General features: G+C 51.7%; 1 long non-coding RNA gene across 4 annotated transcripts; it reads left to right on the top strand.

Moving 5' to 3' along the window:
- The first annotated feature begins 8764 nt into the window (after positions 1-8764).
- LOC123136695 (uncharacterized) lies at positions 8765-11858 on the top strand. Of its 4 annotated transcripts, none has more exons than XR_006467229.1 (4): positions 8767-9119; positions 10186-10724; positions 10897-10965; positions 11091-11858. It is a non-coding gene; the product is annotated as an uncharacterized lncRNA (long non-coding RNA). The 4 variants fall into 4 exon arrangements; XR_006467227.1 differs by having other exon boundaries at positions 10897-10981; XR_006467228.1 differs by having other exon boundaries at positions 8765-9119; positions 10186-10965.
- Positions 11859-23696: the final 11838 nt, after the last annotated feature.

Raw genomic sequence — 23696 nt, 5'->3', positions numbered from 1 at the left:
GAAATTCCTCCTCTTTCCTTCTTTGTTTTTTCTCTCTTTCCTTCTTTATTATGGAAGGACTTATTTCCTTCTTTATTGGTTCCTGAGATGGCTCCTTGGTACCAAGGAAACTCGAAGATGTATGTAAATTACAAAGACTGAGTTTAAGGTAGCGGTATGGGACTATTTAAAAGGGTTTAGAGTTCGATTCAGCCCACCATCGAATACTTTTCTGCACCAGGCTTTGGGCCAGCTTTGCCCGTTCGGTTGTGTGGCTTCCCTCGGCAGGGTGGGCCGGAATAATTAAGCGGACGAAAATCCTCCTAGCGTGGTGACTAAGAGGGTAATCCTTGTTTCTATAAACATACAATGGGCCAGTTGAGTTGGTCGCTCGCTCTATCCACTTTTCTGGTGACCCACGTTCAAATCCTCAAAGTACCAACTTTTTATGTGTGGCCATTTTTGAAAGAAGTGACTGTAAAAAAAAGGACGCGCTACGGCCCAACCATGAAATTTTGTACGAAGTGATATATATAGATAGATTAGTACCACCTTGAATTTTGAAAAAATATGAATGTGTTAAAAAACTGAAAGCGTAAATTCATGGGAAAAAGCATATTGTGATGGTGAACCCACGGAGTCAATCTGTGCTTTATTATTAGGGAGAGAGGGATAAAGGTGGGTCTATTATGATAACACCCTTAAGACCCTTATTCTGCACACCAAAACGCTTATTCTGCTAACACCCCACGCACGAACTAACCACCGAACTGCGTCTGCCAAAAAAACCACTTACCTTATCCTGTTCGAACTCGCCTCCCTCCCCGTGCTCCTCCACTACCCACGACCACCACCTCCTACCCCGCCGCCGCACAACCTCCACCTCCCACCCCGCCTCCTCCTACCCCCGGCCGGCGCCGCCCCGCCTCCTCCTCCTCCCTCCCGGCGCCGCCCGGCCTCTTCCTCCTCCCGTCCGAAGCCGCCCCGCCTCCTGCACCTCCCGTCCGGCGCCGCCCCGCATCCTCCTCCCGTCCGGAGCCGCCCCGCCTCCTACTCCTCCCGTTCGGCGCCGCCCCGCCTCCCCGGCGCCACCTTACTCTCCCCAACCCCGCGGCCTCCTCCCCAGCGCCGCCATCTTCTCCCCCGTCCCCGACCACCGCGACGCCCCTTCCCACCACCCCCTCTCACTCCCGCTCGGTGCGCCTCCCTCCGCAACCCCACAGCGCCGCCCCGTGACTCCCGCACACAAGCCCGACTCCCTCATGGCGCATGCCGCCTCCCCTGGACAGCCGGATCTCGGACGCCCCAGGGGACCCACGCCCTGCAGCTGCCGGATCTAGCCCCCGCGACGCCCGAGCATGGATCCTACCGCATCTTTCCGGCGACTTCGGTGGCTGCTCGTCCAAATCGACCGGGATGCCGCTCCCTCCCCGACTCCCGCGTGTGTGTTGCAGCGAGGCAGCGGGCGAACTGCCTCCTCTCCGGCGTGGGAGCACGCCCGCGCCGAAGATCCTGACCAGTCCGGCGACTCCACCAGCGGCGCAACTCGGCAGCACGTGCAAATCACCCCCGCGATGCGTAGGGGCGCGCGTGCAATACTTCATGGAGGCACAAGCAGTTCTCTGATGGATTCAGGGACTTGGGGTCGTATATACACTCCTAAATTTCCCATCTTGATGTTGGATAGTAATTTGGTCAGTTTGGTTTATCCAGCAAGCATTGTGTATATGTCCGTGAAATGATAATGCATGCATATAGGTAAGTTTAGAAGTATTCATGTCTCAAGCTGCGGCTCTCATACTTAGAGGTCATTACACAATTTATGTTGGCGTGGTTTGCATTTACATCATTACATGTCCAGCCTGCGTTGTAGTGTGGCCGGTGGCGTGCAGTTCCACTGTGCAAGCCATGTGTTTCATCGGTGTGAGTGCAGTGCACAATTGTGGGGATGCAGTTGGAACAACACGTTTAGTTGATAAAACTTGTTCAGGGACTCTTTTTCAGATTTTGCTTCTGCACAAACACTGCAGTTGGCCCAGCTCCTAAGAGGTTCATTTCTCTTGTTTGATGGTGTGTAGGTTGTGTGGGGCGGCATGTTAAAAACTCAAGTGTGTTTTGGTGCGGTTCCCTAGTCTTCCATCCGCAGTACTACCATGATATCTTGAATAATTTTGTTTGAAGAAGACAAAAAGTAGTTCACTCCAATTTGTGTAGCAGCTCATTGCCCCTCTGTATGAAGTGCAATTTATTTCGTGTGTCTCAAAATCGAGCCGACTACATCAACACTTGCAGTGCATTTGGTCCTCGGGTGTGGTTTACTTCTAAGAGCGATGCCATTCACTTGCGCCCGACATGAAAGTGTGATTTTTTTTAAAACAGAACAAGAAGATAGCAATGAGGTTCACTTCGACATATGTCGCGGTTCACTTGCCCTCGTCTCTGTGGTTCACTCATTCATAAAAGTTGTTGAAAAAAAGACAACAAAAACTCGTATGAAAAAAATTACGTCCGACAAAATAAATTATGCAGCTCGCGTGCCCGTCCAATGCAGTGCGGTTTTCATTCTGAAGCAGTGCGGTCGGCCGTATGACGTTGCTCATCCCGTAAGTGCAAAAAAATTGTTACGAAAGCGGAAAAAAAGTAATGCGGTTCACTTCTTGATAGTATTGTGGTTCATTTACACCCGATGTGAAGTGCACTCTACTTTCTCGTTCGTAAAAAAAATATGTTTGAATAAAAGAAACCATGCAGTTCTCTTACCCGTGTGATGCAGTGCGGTTTTTCCTCCGTTGCAGTGCGGTTTTCAGTCGGATGAAGTACCCACGTCCATTTGGGTGTCGTGAAAAACAGTGTCCGCTTTTCGGTAAAACCGAAACTGCTCTTAAACCATAAGGGAATAGAGAGAGTGTTCTACATGAAAAAGTTGCGTCTCGTCGATATCTTTCCAATGGCGTATGATTTGAATCATTCCGACCAGCCGTTCATGAAAATTTCGTGAAAAAACAGCCGCTGCCTCTCGAAGTCAGCCGCACGATTTTCGAAATTAACTAAAAACCGTAAGGAATCTCAAAACCATTTCAACATATGAAAGTTGCGCCTTGTCCGTAGCTCTCCAACGGCGTATCAGACGCCTCGTTTCGACAAATGGTTCAAAAACTGGAGCGAAAACAGTACCGAAAATTTCAAAAAATTTGAAAAACAGAGTTCCGCGATTTAGTAAATTTAAAACTGCTCTTAAACCGCAACGAATTAGAGAAAGATTTATATATGAAAAAGATGCGCCTCGATGATATCTATCCAACGGCGTATCATTTGCTTCATTCCGACAAGCAGTTTAGAAGAAAACGCGAAAAAACGCTCGCTGCCACTCGTCATCCGCTGCACTATTTTCAAAACTGCTCTTAAACCGTGTGGAATCTCAAAAAGTGTTCAACATGTCGAAGTTGCGCCTAATCCATAGCTTTTCAATGGTATATTACACGCCTCATTCCGATAAACGGTTAAAAAATTAGAGCGAAAACAGTATAAAAAAAACACCGCGTGCAGTTTTTTTCGACACGAAGTTTACTACTCTCTATTGCAGTGCTCGTCGTCAAAATGATGCAGTGAACTTCGTGTCGAAAAAAAGTGCATGCGTTGTTTTTTCGGTACTGTTTTCGTTCTAGTTTTTTAACCGTTTATCGGAATGAGGCGTGTAATATACCATTAAAAAGCTATGGATTAGGTGCAACTTCGACATGTTGAACACTTTTCGAGATTTCACACGGTTTAAGAGCAGTTTTGAAAATAGTGCGGCGGATGACGAGTGACAGCGAGCGTTTTTTCACGTTTTCTTCTAAACCGCTTGTCAGAATGAAGCAAATGATACGCCGTTGGATAGATATCGTCGAGGCGCATCTTTTTCATATATAAATCTTTCTCTAATTCATTACGGTTTAAGAGCAGTTTTAAATTTACTAAATCGCGGAACTCTATTTTTCAAATTTTTTGAAATTTTCGGTACTGTTTTCGCTCTAGTTTTTAAACCGTTTGTCGAAACGAGGCGTGTGATACATCGTTGGAAAGCCACGGACAAGGCGCAACTTTCATATGTTGAAATGGTTTTGAGATTCCTTACAATTTTTAGTTAATTTTGAAAATCGTGCGGCTGACTTCGAGAGGCAGCGGCTGTTTTTTCGCGAAATTTTTACGAATGGCTGGTTGGAATAATTCAAATCATACGCCGTTGAAAAGATATCAACGAGATGCAACTTTTTCATGTAGAACACTCTCTCTAATTTCGTACGGTTTAAGAGTAGTTTCGATTTTTCCTAAAAGCGGACACTCTGTTTTTCACGACACCCAAATGGACGTGGGTAATTCATCCGACTGAAAACCGCACTGCAACGGACGAAAAACTGCACTGCATCACACGGGTAAGAGAACTGCATGGTTTCTTTTATTCAAAGGTGATTTTTTCAAGAACGAGAAAGTAGAGTGCACTTCACATCGGGTGTAAACGAACCACAACACTATCAAGAAGTGAACCGCATTACTTTTTTTCGCTTCCGTAACAATTTTTTTGCACTTTCGGGATGAACAACATCATACGGCCGACCGCACTGCTTCTGAATGAAAACCGCACTGCATCGGATGGGCAAGTGAGCTGCATAATATCTTTTTGTCGGATGTAAACTTTCTCACACAAGTTTTCGTGAGTTTTTGTCGTTTTTTCCCTACCTTTTTATGAACGAGGGCGGGCCGCAGAGACGGGGCAAGTGAACCACATAATTATTTTGTTGTATCGAAGTGAATCACATAATTATTTTGTTGTTTTTAATTTTTTAAAAAAAAATTCTTTGTAAATTCATCCGAACAACATGGCCATTGCTAGTGAGCTGCATGAATAAGTCGAGTGGACTGCATTTAAAATTACATTTTTGGCTCCAAAAGATGTTACCTTCCAACAACACTCTTTTGATTTTTTTAACAAACAAGTGAACCGCAACAAAGTATACTTAGCTAATCAAATTGTATGCACACGCACACTTTTTGAAATGTTAGCAGAATATTTGCTTGCCACTTTTTGCAATTAAGACAAAGGCCCTTCAACATATGGAACTAAACATACAATTTTGTAACATTTTTCTCATGCAGCGAGCTGGAGAAATCAAAAAAGAGATATTCAAAATTCATCCCGTTGGTGGAGCTGGTGGTAGCAACAAATCCTGACGGTGCTCGTCTCACAGTACAAAAGTGTACTTCTTCGGCAACGCCTTTGCGCTGCTCTCTGAGTGCGCTGTTTCGTAGCCATACTCGTACTGTGTCCCTCCTTTGCCACTCAAATCAAAATGCATCGGGTCCCAACAGTGGACTGCACCGCACAAGCCAATCACCGGAAAACTACACAGCCCTTACATCGACCAAACTGCACGGCCAGGAAGTGGCGTCGCCGTCAGGCAAGAGCGAAACAAAAAACAGCACTGGAGCTCTCTCAAAAGCAAACTGCACTGCGAAGAGTACAAATAAAGCAAAAAAATACGCCTAAGTTGCATGCACATGCGCTCTGCACCACACGGGTGCACCACGAGAACTGCTCGTCGTGTGTGTTTCGTCATCCACCCCTAATATGCACATAGGCAGGCTGTGAGCTTCACGGGCTGGAAAAATGGACCACAGGGCGACCTTCGGCGGTGCAGCAACTAGCAAACTACAGTGCTGTGAGGTGGGCACTGAGCCGTATCCATGGATCCGTGGCCGAGCTCACCAGACCCAGCTACAATCTGAGAGGACGCTCGAGGCCGGTGGTTACTGCACCGTGGCTGACGATGAGGGAGCCCGGCGAACCTGCACGAAGACAGGGGCCCTTTTCCAAGCTGCACGGGGGCCGTGACCGAGCTGCACGGGGGCCGCGACCGAGCTGCATGTGGTGGGGTGGCGCCCGAGTACCTACGGATGGCACAGATAAGGGTCTCACCGGAGACCGCCACGAGGAGAGGGCTCGTCGTCAACTTGATCCAGATCAAGGACGAATGGCGGATCCGGGCGTGGGGGATGGGTGATGCCAGGCAGGGGCGGCACGAGACCAGCCCGAGGGGCACCAGGAGGTGCGGCCAGCTGCGGCGCCGGCGGGGGAAGAAACCAGATAAGGTCGGGGACGGACCAGAACGATGAGGTCGGCCCTGACCTGCTGGATGTTGCCGTCGGCGCACGAGCTGGGGAGGAGAGGGCCATGAGAGGCTCACCGGATCTGGGGAGGAGAGGGCCACGATGACCTCGACGCGGGGAAGGGATGGTGCGGCCCGCAATGGCGAAGACGATGTAGATCTAAGGTGGAGGAGGGATGAGCGGTGGCTCACGCGAGCAGGAGCTGGTTCGACGGGGTCTCAGGAGTGCCGGCTCCATGGATCCAGATGTGGCTCTGCTATTCTGGCGAACGCCCGACGGATCTGGGGAAGGGTGGAGCGCCGGCGATCCCGGAGAGGTGGTGGCGCGCGGGGGGAGGTGGTGACCTGGCGGTGCGTTGGGGGTGGCGGCTCGGCGGCGTGGTGGGAACTGGTGGCCGGCCTCGTGGTGGGAGGTGGTGGCGTGTCCGCGCGGTGGGAGATGGCGGGCCGCGCGGTTGGAGTTGGTGGCCCGGCGGCGCTGTGAAGGGTGGGGAGCGGGGGGAGAAAGTGACGGGGGTGGGGAAGAAGGCTGAGGGTGGATTTCTTTTACTGCGTTAGTCAGCGAGGGTCGGGCAGAATAAGCCGGATTGATGTGCAGAATAAGGTCTTAAGGGTGTTATCATAATAGACCCACCCTATATATATATATATATATATATATATATATATATATTATAGGGAAAATCCATCTTACCACCCGATGGTAGTTACCCCATATGTCTCATATAGTACCATGTGGTACTATATATACTACTTTATCATTTTAAATATATTCATATACTATATCTAAGATATTTCAAAGCAAGTTACATGAAAAAATTATATATGAACCCATAGTTTTTGTTATATTTGTAAAATACGTACATATTTGTACGTAAGAAAGAGCATACGCAAAACATGGTATATACTACCTAAAAATTAGTATATATACTACCTAATCATTGTTATACACTACATACTACACGTACATACTTTTAATTTTCACAGATACTACATACAACATACAAAACGCAAGCTTTAATTAAGAGCCATGCATGAGGTGGCTGCGCGGCTGGGCCAGGGAGGCTGGTCTTGGGCACGATCGCTGTGCCGGGCCTTGAGGGTCACGCGGCCCACACGAGCGAGCAGGGGTGGCTTGGTCGTCGTTCTCCTCGAACCAGGGCATAGGCAGGAGGTGGCTTGCGGCGGCGCTGGAGGCAAACTCCGACGGGGACAGCGAGGGGCGGTGCAGATCTAGCGCGGGAGTGGTGGGGATGGGTTTCCCGCGGCCAGATCCGAGCATGGACGACTCGTGGCGGCGACTATGGAGTTCCTGGCGTCCTGAAGAGAGAGAGAGAGAGATGTGATGAAGAGAGAAGAAGGAGGAGAGAGAGATGTGCTGCTCTGCTGGTCCGGCGAGGGACCGGTCGTCGTCGGCGAGGCGAGGTAGAGGAGGTCCGGCCGGCGCGGTCGGGCGCAACAGGGAGCTCGAGGGGGAGCTCAGGGAAGCGGCGGCATACTGGCGCAGCTCGTCCCGAATTAGTGGTACGAAATGTTTTTTTACTTATTTACTGAACTACGGGTTAAATACTAAAAAGCATAGGGATTTTTATGTAAAAACGCCATGACGGTGAACCCGGAGACCCAATCCGTGCTTTATTATTAGGGATAGACTAGGGAGAGACTAGTAAAATGCCCGTGTGTTGCTACGGTTTGGATAGTAGAGAAGAGTTCCATCGAGTGCAACATGTAATTTTAAAATTAAGTAGAAAAATATCAAATGCTTACATATGCTTCTCTGGTAAGTACAATGCTTCCATCCCAATGTAGCACACAAGTATGAATTCATGCAATTTTTTCATTTGAAGTGCTAGCAAATCTATGTTGAAGCTTGTCGAAAACTGTCAATTCTTATTTATTATAGTAGCCAATAGACATCCTACAAAGAAATTAATACACTCTAAACGGTTGGTGTTCATTGGTTCAACTATCAATACTCTCTTGTGTTCAGACTTGCAATCATGACACATGTGTAGCCGGTGGATCCTATGCATGGAAGCATTGTATATATATCAAACAATATTTACCCATTTAAGGCACTGAATAGAAAGAAATGAGCTAACAGAACATACAAAACACCTTATTTCACAGTTACATGTCAGAGATATTTTTTTTTCAAAAAGGAGGAAATCCCCCGGACTCTGCATCGCAATGATCATGCAACACATAGACATACCAAACCTTTTCATAGTGCTGACCCGGTGACCCTATATCTAGATTCTAGAGCTCAACTCTGGTTTGATTGTCACACTGACCATATAGTATGTTCTTCATGAAGAATTATTCTAAAATTACAATCCAAAAAATTCTTGTAAACTGGCATCTCAAGAAAATCACTTGATTCAAGAAGAAATAGATAAATAGAAATAATAAAGGAGCTTGACATATACAGATTAGTCTGAATTTTTTTGAACTCTGAGATTAGTTTGAATTAGTACTACTTAAAATGTTATCATTCTGGTAACATTAGAAGTACCAACCACAAAATTACTCCATATCCTAGTGGTTGCACGTGAGCCGTAGGATTTGCCTGAGACAGCCTGGCGACACGATGCAGTTCCCGATCGGCACAATTTGTCGTTTCCAGTCTTTTTTCCTCACTCATCAATTCGTCCCCATCCCCTTTCCTCTTTCTGCCATAGTGATAAGGTTCGTCAGCACAAAATCGGCCGCAGGTGGAGGGCAAGCTGCTCGGCGGCGATAACTCGCGCGACCGCGACGGCGAGTGGAGGATCAGCTGATTGGTGGCGATAAATCGCGCGACCGAGACGGGGGAGAGCGACGCCGTGCGGCGAGGAACTTTAGTCGCTATTGCGTCGATAGCTCATGCGACCGCGGCGGGGAAGAGACACGTCCGCGCGACGAGGGAGCCTAGCCGCTCGCTGCTGACAGCTCGTGCGACTGCGGCCTGTGCAGCAGAGGCGCGTCCGCACGACTACAGAGCTAAGTCGCTAGGTGAGTCCCTCCAAAAACTACGCTCGTGTTGTCCTCCCTCTGTTTTTACCCGCTCCCTCTGTTGTCCTCCCAGTCGTGTGGGGTGGTGCTGGGGGAGGGTGTGGAGAGGAGAGATCCGGGAGAGGAAGAGGCACGCACAGCGGGAGACATTTTTGTTCATCAATCCCGTGGTTTGAGTAGTTACATAGCAACAAGTAGGCTATGTGGATTCACGGGGGAGCATTCAGATGCAATTTTCCTATCCATCAAATGGATTTCATTTATTTGATTGACAATTTTTGGGGGATTCACATAGCTAGCGACCATGGGGATATATGCAGGGATTGGGATTGAGAGGCAAACTTTTTGTGACTTTTTTTGCAGACAATGGATTGGCAATTTTATTCAACATACCTGGGGCTATTTATTGATTCTGTGCATCATTGCTAGCATTTGTTAGGCAATTACATGCTAGGCAGATGATATTTTCCAAAATAACACTTCGGGGTAAGAACAAGGTTGTGTGAACTGAACTGAACAAGGCAAGACATTTCAATTATATTTTTTGTATAGTGGCCTGAGCAAGGTTGCCTGCACAATCATATATGTTGCTGCATGTAGCACTGCCTGCTGCGAAGTTTCGTTGATATTGGTTTTCCTTTCAATATTGATTGAAGAATCATCACAAAGAGTCCTTGCCATGGTTCTCACATGCCTGAATCTGTATGGAAAATTTTCAGAGTTCTTAAACATGCATTAACTATGCAATTATACTTGGTATGCTGCATGTACTGGTTCGTTCTTGCAGGCCTGAATTAGTACAGGATTTTTTTATAGAGTCCTTAACATGCATCAGTTATGCAAGTATATGTTAAACAGAGGAGGGGCATTTTATTCATCAGATGGGGGCCATTTTAATTTGGATTTGGCTGACAGAGTAGGAACTTTTTTACTGTCATTAACCCCCCCCCCCCCCGCCCTCTTATTTTGCGTCATCCCCCATATACATGCCTATTTGTTCCCCTTTACCATCTGTAGGGCTAACTGGTCACGACCACTACTCTTTATTTTCTCTTTTTTGTCGCAGCTGAAGGCTTACGTCCAGCACAACAATGGATGCAACCTGTTCGTGGGGCTGCCGGAGACTTAGAAGTTCAATTCAACAAAGCTGCCAACATCTTTCCGTGCAAACGAAAAAAACTCAAACCCTCACCCCCATCTCGTTTTGGTGTCCTTTCTTTAAAGCATGGCAAAAAAATGTGTCGCCTTTGTTTTATATAGACCAATTTTTCACTGGGACAGAAATATTGCCTACAACGGCAAACTAAAGCAGCCTGTAATAGTAAACCATGTGTTGCAGAAATGCACACCATGCTGCCTGCATGGCAAAGCACAAGAAGATTGACTTGTTCCATTGGTCTAATTTTTGACAGTTTTATAACTCAATCAGTTCTAAACAAAAAATATGTTGTTCAACTACAACATGACCACTTGCTAAATCCTAGATGTTATCAATAAACAATAACGCTAGATTGATTGTGCAGTTTACAGAATTGGTGAAATTTGCACTCCATCTTTCAATATCCGAAGTGGTCAAGTTTAATTAATTAGAGCTGGGTAAAGAAGGTATGTGACCTAGAAATTCAAACACTAAGTCTGGCTGACACAACTCCTTTCATTTGCGGTCATGCCGATTTCGTAGGTCTGGAGTTGTCAGTTCTGGTTGAACTTTCTTTTTTGTGTTCCTGCATACACCGACCAAGTGCCTCAATGCGGTCATGCTGATTTCTTGCACCAGGTGAGCCCGACCAAGAGGAGCTAGCCAGATTTAGAGTTCTCGTTGCCGCCATCCTCCGTTGCCCATCAGGTCTGGCCTTTCGTAGGTGTGTGTACTGCATGCTTTCATGTCCAGTGGCCGTTTGACACCAATCTGCCGAGGAGCTTGCCAGATTTGGAGTTGTTGCCGCTAACCTATGTTGCCGCCTTCTGTAGGTGTGTACTCTAGATCATGCCGCGCCGCTGTTCTGCAGGTCCGGCTCAGGCCGGCCGCCCCTCTCCGGCTCTCCCACTCTCTCTCAGTCTCTCCCCTCCCCTCCAGCCGTCTCTCTCGGCCTCTCCCTCCCCTGCAGCAGCAGCAGCAGCAGGGCGCTGGGCGGAGGAGAGACCGAGAGGGCCGGAGGCGGAAGGGAGAGTCGGAGCCCAAGGGCAGGGGAGGGAGAGCCCGAGAGAGCCGGCCGGAGGGAAGGGGAGGGACTGAGGGAGAGTGGAGGCGTGGGCAGCCGCCGGCGCGAAGAAGCCTCCTGCAGCGTGCCCCCTTCTATGTCACTGGATAAGTTATAAGAAAGGAGCGTGGGGTTGAATTCTAAGAAATTCAGGGGTTAATGTATAAAACCAAATCGTTTTTTAGAATACCACTTAAAGAGGGACTGCGGGTTTAATTTAAAAAAACATAAGGACTTTTTTGTAAAATGTGCAACGACGGACGACCAGAAGCCTTAGCCGCTTTATTAGTAGGGAAAGATTATTATTATTATTATTATTATTATTATTATTATTATTATTATTATTATATATTACCTATTATTAAAGGGAATATGTATTCTTGGTTTGGTCCATAGTAAATTTGTCGTCCGTCTTTTGATCTAAGTTTTTTTGGTACGTCAAAGCGTACAGAAGTTGAACTATGTGTGAACACAGCGTGTACGTGGTCTTCAAGTTGTAATTTTAGTGGGCTTGAAAGATTGGGCCTGGTTTGTGGTTTGGAGAGCCCACACATCCACATATGCATGTATCGAGCCAGAAAATCATAGTTGCACAATTCATTCTGGACTACAAGTCCTTATGTATAGCTGGTTTGAGCCGAGCCGCCTACACATGTATATATACATGCATCGATGAACTTTGAATCGAACAACCCGTACATGCATAGAGCCTGATACTCTGCCTTCCGGACGCGGCAACTCCATTCATGGATGATGAGCTCCCCTTGAAGCATAGAGCCTGATACTCTGCCTTCCGGACGCGGCAACTCCATTCATGGACGATGAGCTCCCCTTGAAGCAACTGGTCCAGCTGCAATGCGTCCTCGAGCAGCTCTTCAGCTTGCAGTGTCACGGTAAAAGAGCACAATGCAAAGAAGATAAAAGACAAGACTCAAAGGAGTGTCCGCGGCTAGAGATGAAATAGTGTCGATGGCGTTGCTGCAAACCTAACCTATTGCTGGGCCGATGGCCATGTTATCAGCTCAAGTGCGTCCATGTCGATCGACAAGATCACGTTCAAAAAAATGGTTTGACGCATCATGATACGACAAAGCTAGCAATATGTGCTCGATCGTCTAGCATCGATCGTCACGACGACACGGCTGCCACACAACATCCGCCCGCACACTATATATAGCGTTTTGTAGAGGCCCTGCGCTAAGAAACTTTGGTCCAAACACATGAACAAGCATTTTAAATAGCGCGTTATAGCATGCTATAGCGTTTACAAGTGGCCCGTCGCCTAAGAGGCTTAGTGCGCTATTTAAAACTATGAATAAACTATGGAGGATACCCAGCTGCACAAGCAGCTACGACGGCCACAACAGAAGCTTGGCAATGGCCACATCAATCACGAGACTCCGTCTGATTATGCATTGTCATGCGAGGATTTAATTATCTCGTTGCAACACATCGACATTTGTGCTAGTATTGGTTAAGGAGATTTAGAAACTGGCCTCAACTGGGGGGAGGGGGGATTTCTTTTACTCTCTCTCGCCGATCACAGAATAAAGTTAGTCATCAGTTTGCCGCATACGGCCATAGCACTTCTTGTACTGCAGCATGGTTACATTCGGGAATAGATTTTGTTGTAAACTTGAATATTCGTTTCTGAGCCCGAGCTCAGCTGCTTCTGAAATCCACACGGCTAGGTTGCTTGTGCATCCATGCCTCCGCTGGTATTTACCGACCGTATATGTGCATGTAAACTCCAGCTTTGCGATGCATTGAATGTGACGGTGCGTCACACTGCCCATGCGGAACAGACAAAGTTTCCACGGCTCATCCGTTTATCTAAGCCTATGTGAGATGTGCACGCCGCTAGTCTCACAAACGACATCCACACATGCCTGCCATAAATGCATCTACCAGCCACGCCCTCACACTCAACCAGACGCTCGACGGTTCGACACCGACTCCATGTACGAGGAGGCATCTGAGTGAAGTGTATAAGGAGACAAATAAGTAAAGATTGCCTACTGAAATGACTGAATCCTTTTGATATTCAGAGCTATTAGGCGTACCTTAATCTCCACTCCACATCTACTCTCGCCCACTTGAGACTTCCCCGTCGCGCCTCTCCTTGCCGATGCAGTAGTGCGTGGTGCCATGGTTGAAGATGCACTCAGTATACTTTTCTGGTTTGAAGTTCAAACAATGGTGAAGGCTGTCACACTACAAAAAAAGACACATTCGTGACATTTTGGACCGAACGAAATTTTTTTCTATCATGCTTATGACACTTCTATGATGACAATTGTGACAAAACCCGGTATGATCATAGATGTGGTGGGCTCCTACTTCTATGACAAAAAATCATGACAAAAAATGGGCCTTTTGTCCTGGGCGGGCCGAAGACGCAGCTACATGAGATTCTTTGGGCCGTCCATGAAGAAAAAATCATGGTAGAAGCAAGGGCGCGGAAAAAATCAGGGAGTTCCCGGTTACGATGGGTGGTCGGGGGCCGAGCGATGCGCGTTTTTCTCGTGCATGTAGGTGCATGGGTGTGAGGCGTTGGGCTCTAACTGAACCCGAGCGAGGTGTTCGCCTACTGAACCCGAGTGATTGCACTGCAGGCTATGCGTTACTGAACCCGAGCGATTGATCGATGTCTTTTAACTGAACCCGATCGAACGATTCCTTCGCTACTGCTGCTAACTGAAGCCGATCAAACACTGCTGCCTTCTTCCCTTGATGAACAGTGAGCATTGTTGGGTGCTTTGGATGAAGTTCCCGGTGGGGGGTTGGATGAACAGGACCCGTGATAGTAGAGGCCATTGCCGCTGGATGAACAGTACCCCGATCGATCGAGCGGCTGGAGGGCTGGATGAACAGGACCCCGTGGAGGGCTGGTTAAATAGTAGTCGGTGGAGGGCTGGATGAACAGTAGCTCGTGGATGGGTGGTTGAACAGGACCCCGTGGAGAGGGCTGGTTGAACAGTAGCCGGTGGAGGAGCGCGCGGTAGAGGTTGGATGAATAGGAGCCCGTGGATGAATAGTCGTAGGTGGAGGCTGGAGGAGGTCGACGGTGGATGAACAATAGCCCGTGGAGGCTAGAGGAGGTCGACGGTGGAGATGCACAGTATCCCGTTGAGTCCCATTTTGCGGTACGCCACACCCCTCCCGATAAACAGGACCCCTGTTTCGACCCTAGTGCTCCAACACAAGTCCGTTTCCTCTGTTTTGCGGTACGCCACACCCCTCCCGATCAACAAGACCCCGTTTCGACCGTAGGAGGTCCGTCTCCTCCTTTTGCGGTACGCCAGACCCCTTCTGATGAACAAGATCCCATTTCGACCGTGGCCAATCGAACACAAGGCCGTTTCCTCCGTTCTGTGGTACGCCAGGCCTCGTTTCCATTGGCTGTTCCGCCAAGCTGGTTGGCTCCCGATGAACCGCATGCGTTCCGTTGCCTCCCTATGAACACGACACATTCCATTGCCTCCCCACGATCACGATGACGATGCAGTTTCTCCTTTCCGACTCAACCATGTACACGAGACCTGGCCGTACGTATGCGCGAGTAGGCGTTCGAGACCCCGCCCGTATGTATGTACGTGGCTGTATTTACTTTCTTGCACCCTGGCCGTTGTACGTATGTGTACATGCTACGTGCACGCCTCTACTACGACACGTGCGTGCCTCTACTATGACATGTGCCCTTCCTTACACGGCCACGGTTCATCGCTGCAGCCTGCAGACAGACCGATCGTATGTACGTACACGTTCGTGACCAGAATGACAACCCTACGTATGCTTCGACCAGGTGGGTCCCAACTGTCAGGCACTTCCTTGCGTGCGAAGATGTAGCTCGTGGGTCCCAGCAATCAGGGGGCGAATCATTTTTTTGCCGTAATATGGATGCACTTCCTTGCGTGCGAAGATGTAACTGCTGGGTCCCAGCTGTCAGGGGGGAAACATATTTTTTCATGAAATACGGTGGCCCGTTCGGTGGGTCCCTGCTGTCAGGTGGAGGAATAATTATTTTGCGCATAATAAGGAGGCACTTCCTTGCTGCGGCCATGGACCCAGCCGTCAGCCTCTCCACGTATAGTACTCTTCTGATGGAAGTTGTTCGTTGACCACATTGACCACGCCGCGCCGAGAGCACCAGGGCGGTGGACGACGGCGAGGCCTAGAAAGGGGATGACATGGAGCCGAGGAAGACGCGGCAGTGGATGCCCACGCGAAGAGGAGTACGAGGGTTCACTGGTTCGACTGCGGTGTGAGGCTGCCGTTGCTGTAGAATAACAGGGGGTGTGGGTGAGTAGAGGGATGGCTGAGGAAGTCCAGGATTAGGGGGTCCTCGGACAGCCGGACTATATGCTTATGCCGGACTGTTGGACTATGAAGATACAAGACTGAAGACTTCGTCCCGTGTCTGGGTGGGACTCTCCTTTGCGTGGAAGGCAAGCTTGGCAATTCGGATATGTAGATTTCCTTCTCTGTAACCGACTCTGTGTATCCCTAGCCCCCTCTGGTGTCTATATAAACTGGAGAATTTAGTCTGTAGGACAAGAACAATTATAATCATAGACTAGCTTCTAGGGTTAGCCTCTATGATCTCGTGGTAGATCAACTCTTTTAATACTCATATCATCAAAATCAATCAAGCAGGAAGTAGGGTATTACCTCCATAGAGTGGGCCCGAACCTGGGTAAACATTGTGTCCTCCGGCTCCTGTTACCATTAGCCTTAGACGCACAGTTCGGGACCCCCTACCCGAGATCCGCCGGTTTTGACACTGACATTGGCGCTTTCATTGAGAGTTCCACTGTGCCTTCACGATAAGGCTTGATGGCTCCTTCAATCGTCCACAACAATGAGGTCCAGGGTGAGGTTTTCCTCCCCGGACAGATCTTCGTATTCGGTGGCTTCGCACTGCGGGCCAATTTGCTTGGCCATCTGGAGCAGATCGATAGCTATGCCCCTGGCTATCAGGTCAGGTTTGGAAACCTGAACTACACTGCCGATATCCGCAGAGACTTGATCTTCGACGGATTCGAGCCCATGACAGGTGCGCCCTACAGTCGCGATGAGCATGACTTAGATCTGCCATCGGATGGTGTTCAGGAGATCACACCTGCAACTGCCCCGACTTTAAATCCAGAGCAGATCGTGTCATCTGAGGATGGGTGGATGGACCCCGCCACGGAGGCCGCACACTCAGCGGCGATAGAGCCGAACACGGATCCCACTTCCGAGGAGGTCCGTGTCATCGAACCCTTGGACCCGTCTCCGGCCATAGGCTCCGAACCGCGTGCATCCGTGCCCATCGTACCTAACTGGGCACCGATCATGGAGTTTAGCTCCGCGGATATCTTTCAGCACTCGCCCTTGGGTGATGTGCTAAGCTCACTAAAGTCTCTCTCCCTGTCAGGAGACTCTTGGCCAAACTATGTCCGGCTCGAATGGGAAGCGGACGACGAAGGAGTTCGTTACCTACCCACCACCCACTTAGTAGCCAGTGTCGATGACCTAACCAACATGCTTGATTTCGACTCCGAAGATATCGATGGTATAGACGATGATGCCGGAGAAGAACAGGAACCACCGCCCACAGGGCGCTGGACAGCCACCTCGTCATACGACATATATATGGTGGACACACCCAAAGAAAACAATGGCGAGGATCAAAAGGATGCAACGGAGGGTGACCCTCTTGAGAAGCAACCAAAGCGCCGATGTCAGCGACGCCGCTCTAAACCCCGCCATAGCAAAAACAGAGGTAACGACGACCCCGTGGACCCAGCGATGGAGCAGGCTGAGCAAGGGGATGACGAACACAGTTCGGGACCGCTGCTCGATCACAGCGATGCCGAAGACAAAACTTATAAACCTGTCTCCGGAGAGAAGAACAGTCTGGATGATGGACACATCATCCCGGAAAAGCATTTGGAACAAGAGCACCTCCACAAAAGGCTTATTGCCACCGCAAGGAGCTTGAAGAAGCAGAAGCAACGACTTAAAGCCGCACAGGATACGCTCAACCACAGATGGAACAAGGTGCTCGACACTGATGAAATATACGGCGGTGATCGCCACACAAAGAGCTACCCAAAACGCAAGCTGCTGCCCGATTTCGGCGACGAGGCTATCACGGCCATTCCGCCGAAGAACAATATGGCCGATCTGTCGGACCGACCAACTAGTGGCCAAAAAAGAGCGGCTAATGACGCCGCACACAAGTCAGCACACGATCTACGTGAGCACCTGGACAAAAGAGCTGGTAGGGCCAGGTCCATCTATGGATCTAGGAAGCATGCTCCTACACAGTTTCGGTCAACAAACTGACTATACTGATCGACTACCAGCTCAGAATCTACACCGAACACTAGCCATCGGACGCACGCCACGACACATCTAAATACAGGGGTGCCGCACACCCCCTGTGCTTCACCGATGAGGTACTGGATCATGAATTTCCAGAGGGGTTTAAACCCGTAAACATCGAGGCATACGACAGAACAACAGGCCCTGCAGTATGGATTGAGGACTTTATTCTTCACATTCATATGGCTCACGGAGACGATCTCCATGCCATCAAATACCTGCCCCTCAAGTTGAAAGGACCAGCTCGACACTGGTTGAAAAGCCTCCCCGAAAATTCAATTGGAAGTTGGGAGGAACTCGAGGACGCTTTCAGGGCTAATTTTCAAGGGACCTATGTCCGACCTCCGGATGCAGACGATTTAACTCACATAATCCACCAACCCGGAGAGTCAGCCCGTAAGCTTTGGAACAGATTTCTCACCAAGAAGAACCAAATCATCGACTGTCCAGATGCTGAAGCCCTAGCAGCTTTCAAACACAGTGTCCGGGACGAATAGCTTGCCAGACACCTCGGCCAGGAAAAGTCGAGGACAATGGCAGCCCTAACAACTCTTATGACCCGCTTTTGCGCGGGCGAGGACAGTTGGTTGGCCCATAGCGGCACCAACGAGCCAGGCACATCCGAAATCAGGGATGGCAATGGGAAGCCGCGACGCAGTAAAAACAAGCTTCGAAATAATGAAGACAGCCCAAACAACACAGCGGTAAATGCCGGATTTAGGGGCTCTCGACCCGGTCAATGGAAAAAGCTATATAAAGGCAGCAGAGATGGACCGTCCAGCCTAAATAAAATTCTAGACAGATCTTGTCAGATTCATGGCACCCCCGAGAAACCTGCGAATCACACCAACAAAGAATGCTGGGTCTTCAAGCAGGCTGGCAAGCTAAACGCCGAACACAAGGGGAGGGAGCCGCCAAGTGAAGATGAGGACGAACCTCGCCAGCCAAACACTGGGTGTGGCATTCTAGGAACGGGGGTCCCCAGACTTGCCTGCCTGCGGCCTGCGACGTGGCTCAAGTGGGGGCCCAACGTGGCCCAGCTTCATCAGCTCAAGCTCAAGACCCTCGCGAGGGGCCAAGCCTCGCGGGGCGGACGACAGGAAGCTTCCTCAGGAGCAGCCTCCCCAGGCAGGCTCGCAAGGAGGCGGAGAGATCAAGGCGGGGTACCTCCCGAGGGGAGCCCGTGACGCAAGCCATGACGATCGGAGACCAGGCGGGCGTCGACCTGCGCAGTGTCCTTGTTTCCCTTTCGGTGCAAAGGGGGCAAGCACAGGCCAAGGCATCAGGCAAAGGTTAGCATTTCGGTGCAACAAGACCAAGACCATCATAACGGCAGGATGGAGGTCATCGTGGAGCCCAGGACGGCGTCATCGTCAGAGCCTTTGGCAGCCAAAGACCAACTTTAGTCAGGATAAGTGTACTAGATGTTCCCCTTCAAAATCGCCAATTGTTGGCGCCCTTCCCGCCCATTATTTGGGAAGAGTCCCACGGACTCCCCCTATAAATAGGACTAGCCACCACAGGGTAGAGGCATTGAGAGAACAGATCGATCAGAGAGAGAGAGAGAGAGAAGCGACTGAACTCGCCCAAGCACTTCATCGCACCAGCTCAAGAACAGCCCCTCGCGAGGCTGTTCTCCCTTTGTACTGTCCATCATCAGCCCCTGAGGCAATCCACCACACCACACACTGAAGTAGGGTATTACACCACCAAGGTGGCCTGAACCAGTATAAATCTCGTGTCCCTTATGTGTTCTTCTTTCTAGCTTAGATTCCTTGCGAGACTTAGAGACGTGAGCTGGTAGGGGAAAGATCTTCGTGCGCACCCCAGTGTTCGAACCTCACGGGTCTGCCGGAACCCGAAATCCGACATTTGGCGTGTCAGGTAGGGGTGTGCCAGAATCTTTCTTCTGCTAGTCGCGTCTGATATTCCGCCGTGTCCATGGCTGACGCTCACCGAGCTCACGCCGAGCGTCGGGTTGCTCTCGCCACCCGCGTTGCCCAGACGGTGCCCGTCGGCGGTCGCCCCCGTCGTTCCGCGTCGCCTGCCGCCAACAATGCTACCGGCCCGGCAGGGAACGAGCAGCAGACTTCGTCCCTGCATCCTTCGGTGCGGCGCGATGGCCGCACCGCCACCCCATCGCTGACTCCAGCCGGTTCGTCGTCCCACGCCCGTCGCGCCCCCACGGATGCGCACGACGTGCTGCTCCTAGCACGTGAGCTCCTGCACTACCGCCCCGTCGACGACCTCTACGAGGACTGGCTCGCCCGCATCACCGAGCTCGTTAGCGCTGAGGGGGCTCTCCCATGCTGTCCCTCTCGCTGCCTCACCCTCCATCCTGCGTAGGAGGCGAGGAGCAGGAGGTGCCTCCACCGCCTCCTCCCCAAGAAGGCGCCCTGGCTCCAAGGCGCGCGGCCCCAGGACGAGACCCACCGCGTCCGGCGCCTGCGTGACAAGAAAGGAGCTGCCAAGAGATCCCTCACCCCCAAGAAGGTGCTCGCGTGCTCCCAGCACCGGAGCGCCACGACTGCATCCCTGCGCCGCCACGTCAAGACCCTGCGCTGCTCCAGGCAGCGGTGCGTAGGAATCCCCAGGAGCAAGCCCCGCATCAGCAGAGAGCTCCGGTGGCCACCGCAGGCTGCCGCGCTTTCACCGCCGAGCTGCGTAGCGTCGCATGGCCCGGCAAGTTCAAGCCGGACCTGCCTCCTCGCTACGACGGCACTGCAGACCCCACGGAGTTCCTCGAGCTCTACGAGCTGGGCATCGAAGCCGCCAACGGAGAGGAGAAGGTCATGGCGAATTGGTTTCCATGGCGCTCAAGGACGGTGCCCGCACCTGGCTCCTGAACCTGGCTCCTGGCACGATCTCCTCCTGGGACGAGATGCGCACCCGCTTCATCGCCAACTTCCAAGGCACTCGCGACCGGCCCCCGGCCATGAGTGACCTGCGCCGCATCAAGCAACAGCCAGGAGAGACCCTGCAGAAGTACATCCAGCGCTTCAACAACGCTCGCCTCAAGATCCCCAGGGTGACTGAGGAGGCCATCATCTCAGCCTTCTCCGATGGCGTGCGTGACATCAAGATGAAAGAGGAGCTAGCAATCCATGAAGACCTGTGCACATCCCTGGAGCTGTTCAACTTGGCGACCAAGTGCGCCAGGGCTGAGGAAGGGCGCCTCTCCCTCCTCGAGCTTCTGGCTGCCGACCCAGAAGAGAAGAAGCCCAAGGTCAAGGACGTGAAGCGCAAGGGGGCTGCTGTGCTCGCAGCTGAGCCAGACACCAAGCGAGGTAGGGATCAGCCTGAGTCATCCAAGGGCAGCCGGTACTGCGTGTACCACGACCTCCACACCCACAACACCAATGAATGTCAAGAGCTCAGGGCCGTGCGAGATGGGCGGCCGACGTCCCGACCGCAACGACCGGGGCTATGGCCGAGGAGGAGGAAGAGGTGGAGGAGGATGGGAAGACCGTGGCCCTCGCCAAGGGTGGCGTGACCGACCTCGCGAGGACCGCTGGCAGGACCAGCCTCACGAGGAAGGTTGGAGGGATCAGCCTCGTGAGGACCGCCCTCAGGGCAATGCAGGCCTCCCTCCTCTGCCACCGCCGCCAAGGAGGAATGAAGACCATCACGCGGACGAGGGGGCTGGGGGCTTCCAGGAGCCGCGCGCAATCGCTTGCATCCTGGGCGGCGCTCAGGCTCCATCCTCTCAGTGCATCTTCAAGAAGTTTGCTCGCGAGGTGAATGCAGTCCTCCCCAAACTTGAAGCCACGCGCCCTCTCAGGTGGTCTGTGTGCGCTATCATGTTCAGCTCAGCGGATCAGCTCAAGTGCACAGCAACGGCTGGAGTCCTCCCGATGCTTTGTTCCCCAGTCATCGGAAATGTGCAAGTCACCAGGACCCTCATCGACGGTGGAGCTGGACTCAACGTCCTGTCCGTCGAGACGTTCAACAATCTCCAAGTGCCGTACGATTAGCTTCAGCCAACCAAGCCTTTCTCAGGAGTCACTGATGGTTCCACTGTTCCGATAGGGCAAGATCGCCTTCCTGTCACCTTTGGGCAGCGCAACAACTACCGCACCGAGCTCATTGACTTTGACGTTGCCCACATTCGCCTGCCATACAATGCCATCCTCGGGTACCCAGCCCTGGCCAAGTTCATGGCAGTGACTCACCATGGCTACAATGTCCTCAAGATGCCAGGAAGCGATGGAATCATCACAGTGCCTTGCGAGGAGAGGGATGCAGTGTGTTCTCTTGAGCGTGCCTTCCAGGCCGCGGCCATCAAAGACCCAGATCACAGGAGCGGGAGGCTCCCAAAGGCGGACCCCAAGAAGAAGAAGGCTTCACCTGGCCCAAACACTCATTAGGCAGGCGCCTCCGGAGGCGATGCGTCAGGATCCGCGCCCGTTCAAGGGGCGCCACCCTCTGTCGCATAGGAAGGCGCGCCCGGCGCCCTCCTCAGGCAAGGCTCGGGGGCTCTCTCCTGGAGGGCCACCGACCTCGCCAAGGTCACGAGGGAGGCGCTCGGGCACCACTTGGAGGTGTGCTTCAAGGCACGTTTCCCTCAAAAAGGCATGAAGAAAGGAGGGCCAAACCCTCAGGAGTTCATCGCGAGGAACATTCAGGAGCCACAGGAGTCAAGAGTCATGTGCGACAGCCGTCGCCTACCCGCCGTAGCCCCACATCCCGGCGAGGATGGTGGGCTGCATGTCTGCATCGATGTACCGGGGCTCAACCGAGCCGTGTCTCAGGAGCGCCTCTGGTCTTCACGCGTGGGGCGTTGTGAGGGTCCACATCACAGCTACGTTCGCATGCCCTTCGGCCTGCCGAACACGGCTGCTGCCCACGAGCGCCTGATGAGGAGAATCCTGGAAGCTCAGATGGCCAGTCACCGCGCGTTCCTGGAGGAGATGGAGATGGATCTTGAGGAGCCACCCGGACCCCTAGAGCGTCCCGAGGCACAGGGCTCCGAAGGCTCGTGAGGGTCGGCTTCCTCAGCACGCGTCATCCGCTACTTCAGCAGCACTTCATCCCCAACGGTATCAGGTGACATCTTTCCAAGTTCCATTTTCAGCTGGGAGCGCCCGCATGGCCGCATCATTCCCAGGTCGCGTGGGTCCGTCCCTGCGGCATGTATCCGTTTTGCTTATGCTCTTTATCTACCTTGTTGGGGGCGCCCCTCGGGCTGCATTATCCCCAAGCTGCTCGGGCCTGACCTAGTGGCGTTTGCATTTTCTACATCAATCTAAATGGATTTGCTCCTCCGAGCTTAACCTGGTCCCCATGGTTATCATCTGTTGCTTATCGCGGATCTCTCCGCTCCCATGCAAAGTGCTTGCACGTTAAAAGGGGGGCGCCTGAGCATCGTGACTCATGGGCTCTTACTGGCTCTCCAGCCCTCACACCTGGCCTTGACCCACGGCATCGCGACCTGTCATACCAGCAGCGGCTGAGCTCGCTCGAGGGCTGGGACCTGAGGACGTAGAGCATTTGCATTCTAACCATCCTGCAGGAACACACCATTGATAAATGCCCAGAGCCAGGCGACCGGCCTTGAGGTAGGGCCTCGTGAGTCCCGCATTGGCTCACGGGTGCCCAGATACACCTCTCCTATCCCTACCGTGCCATCCATGTGTCAGGGCGGGGCTGTACACGCCCTGGGGACTCCTCCCGGAGTGGAGCCCCCTCCCACGTACCAGTGGAAGCACCATGCTCCGCGCTGGCTGACGACACTGCCGAGGAGCGGCTATGCTCGTGCACATACGGAAGCGCTATGCTCCACGCTGGTGATAAACAACTGAGGGTGGCCCACGGCCGTATCAACCTCAGGGAGCCCAGAGCTCAGTGTCTGGCACCATCGCAACGCCTCCCCTCGGGAGTGCCGCGCAAGGGGGCTGGAAACGGGGGCTGCGCCCGGGCCACGCCCGAATGCACGCCACCCAGCCAGGTCCCTCGGACCTGGTCATCGCGCGCCCCTCCCCGAGCGGAGCCAAGGTACGAAAGC

Source organism: Triticum aestivum, chromosome 6B (assembly GCF_018294505.1).
Source record: "Triticum aestivum cultivar Chinese Spring chromosome 6B, IWGSC CS RefSeq v2.1, whole genome shotgun sequence".
NCBI classification, from domain to species: Eukaryota; Viridiplantae; Streptophyta; class Magnoliopsida; order Poales; family Poaceae; genus Triticum; species Triticum aestivum.
The sequence above is the reverse complement of the archived record's forward strand: the minus strand, read 5'-3'. Positions and strand labels throughout refer to the sequence as shown.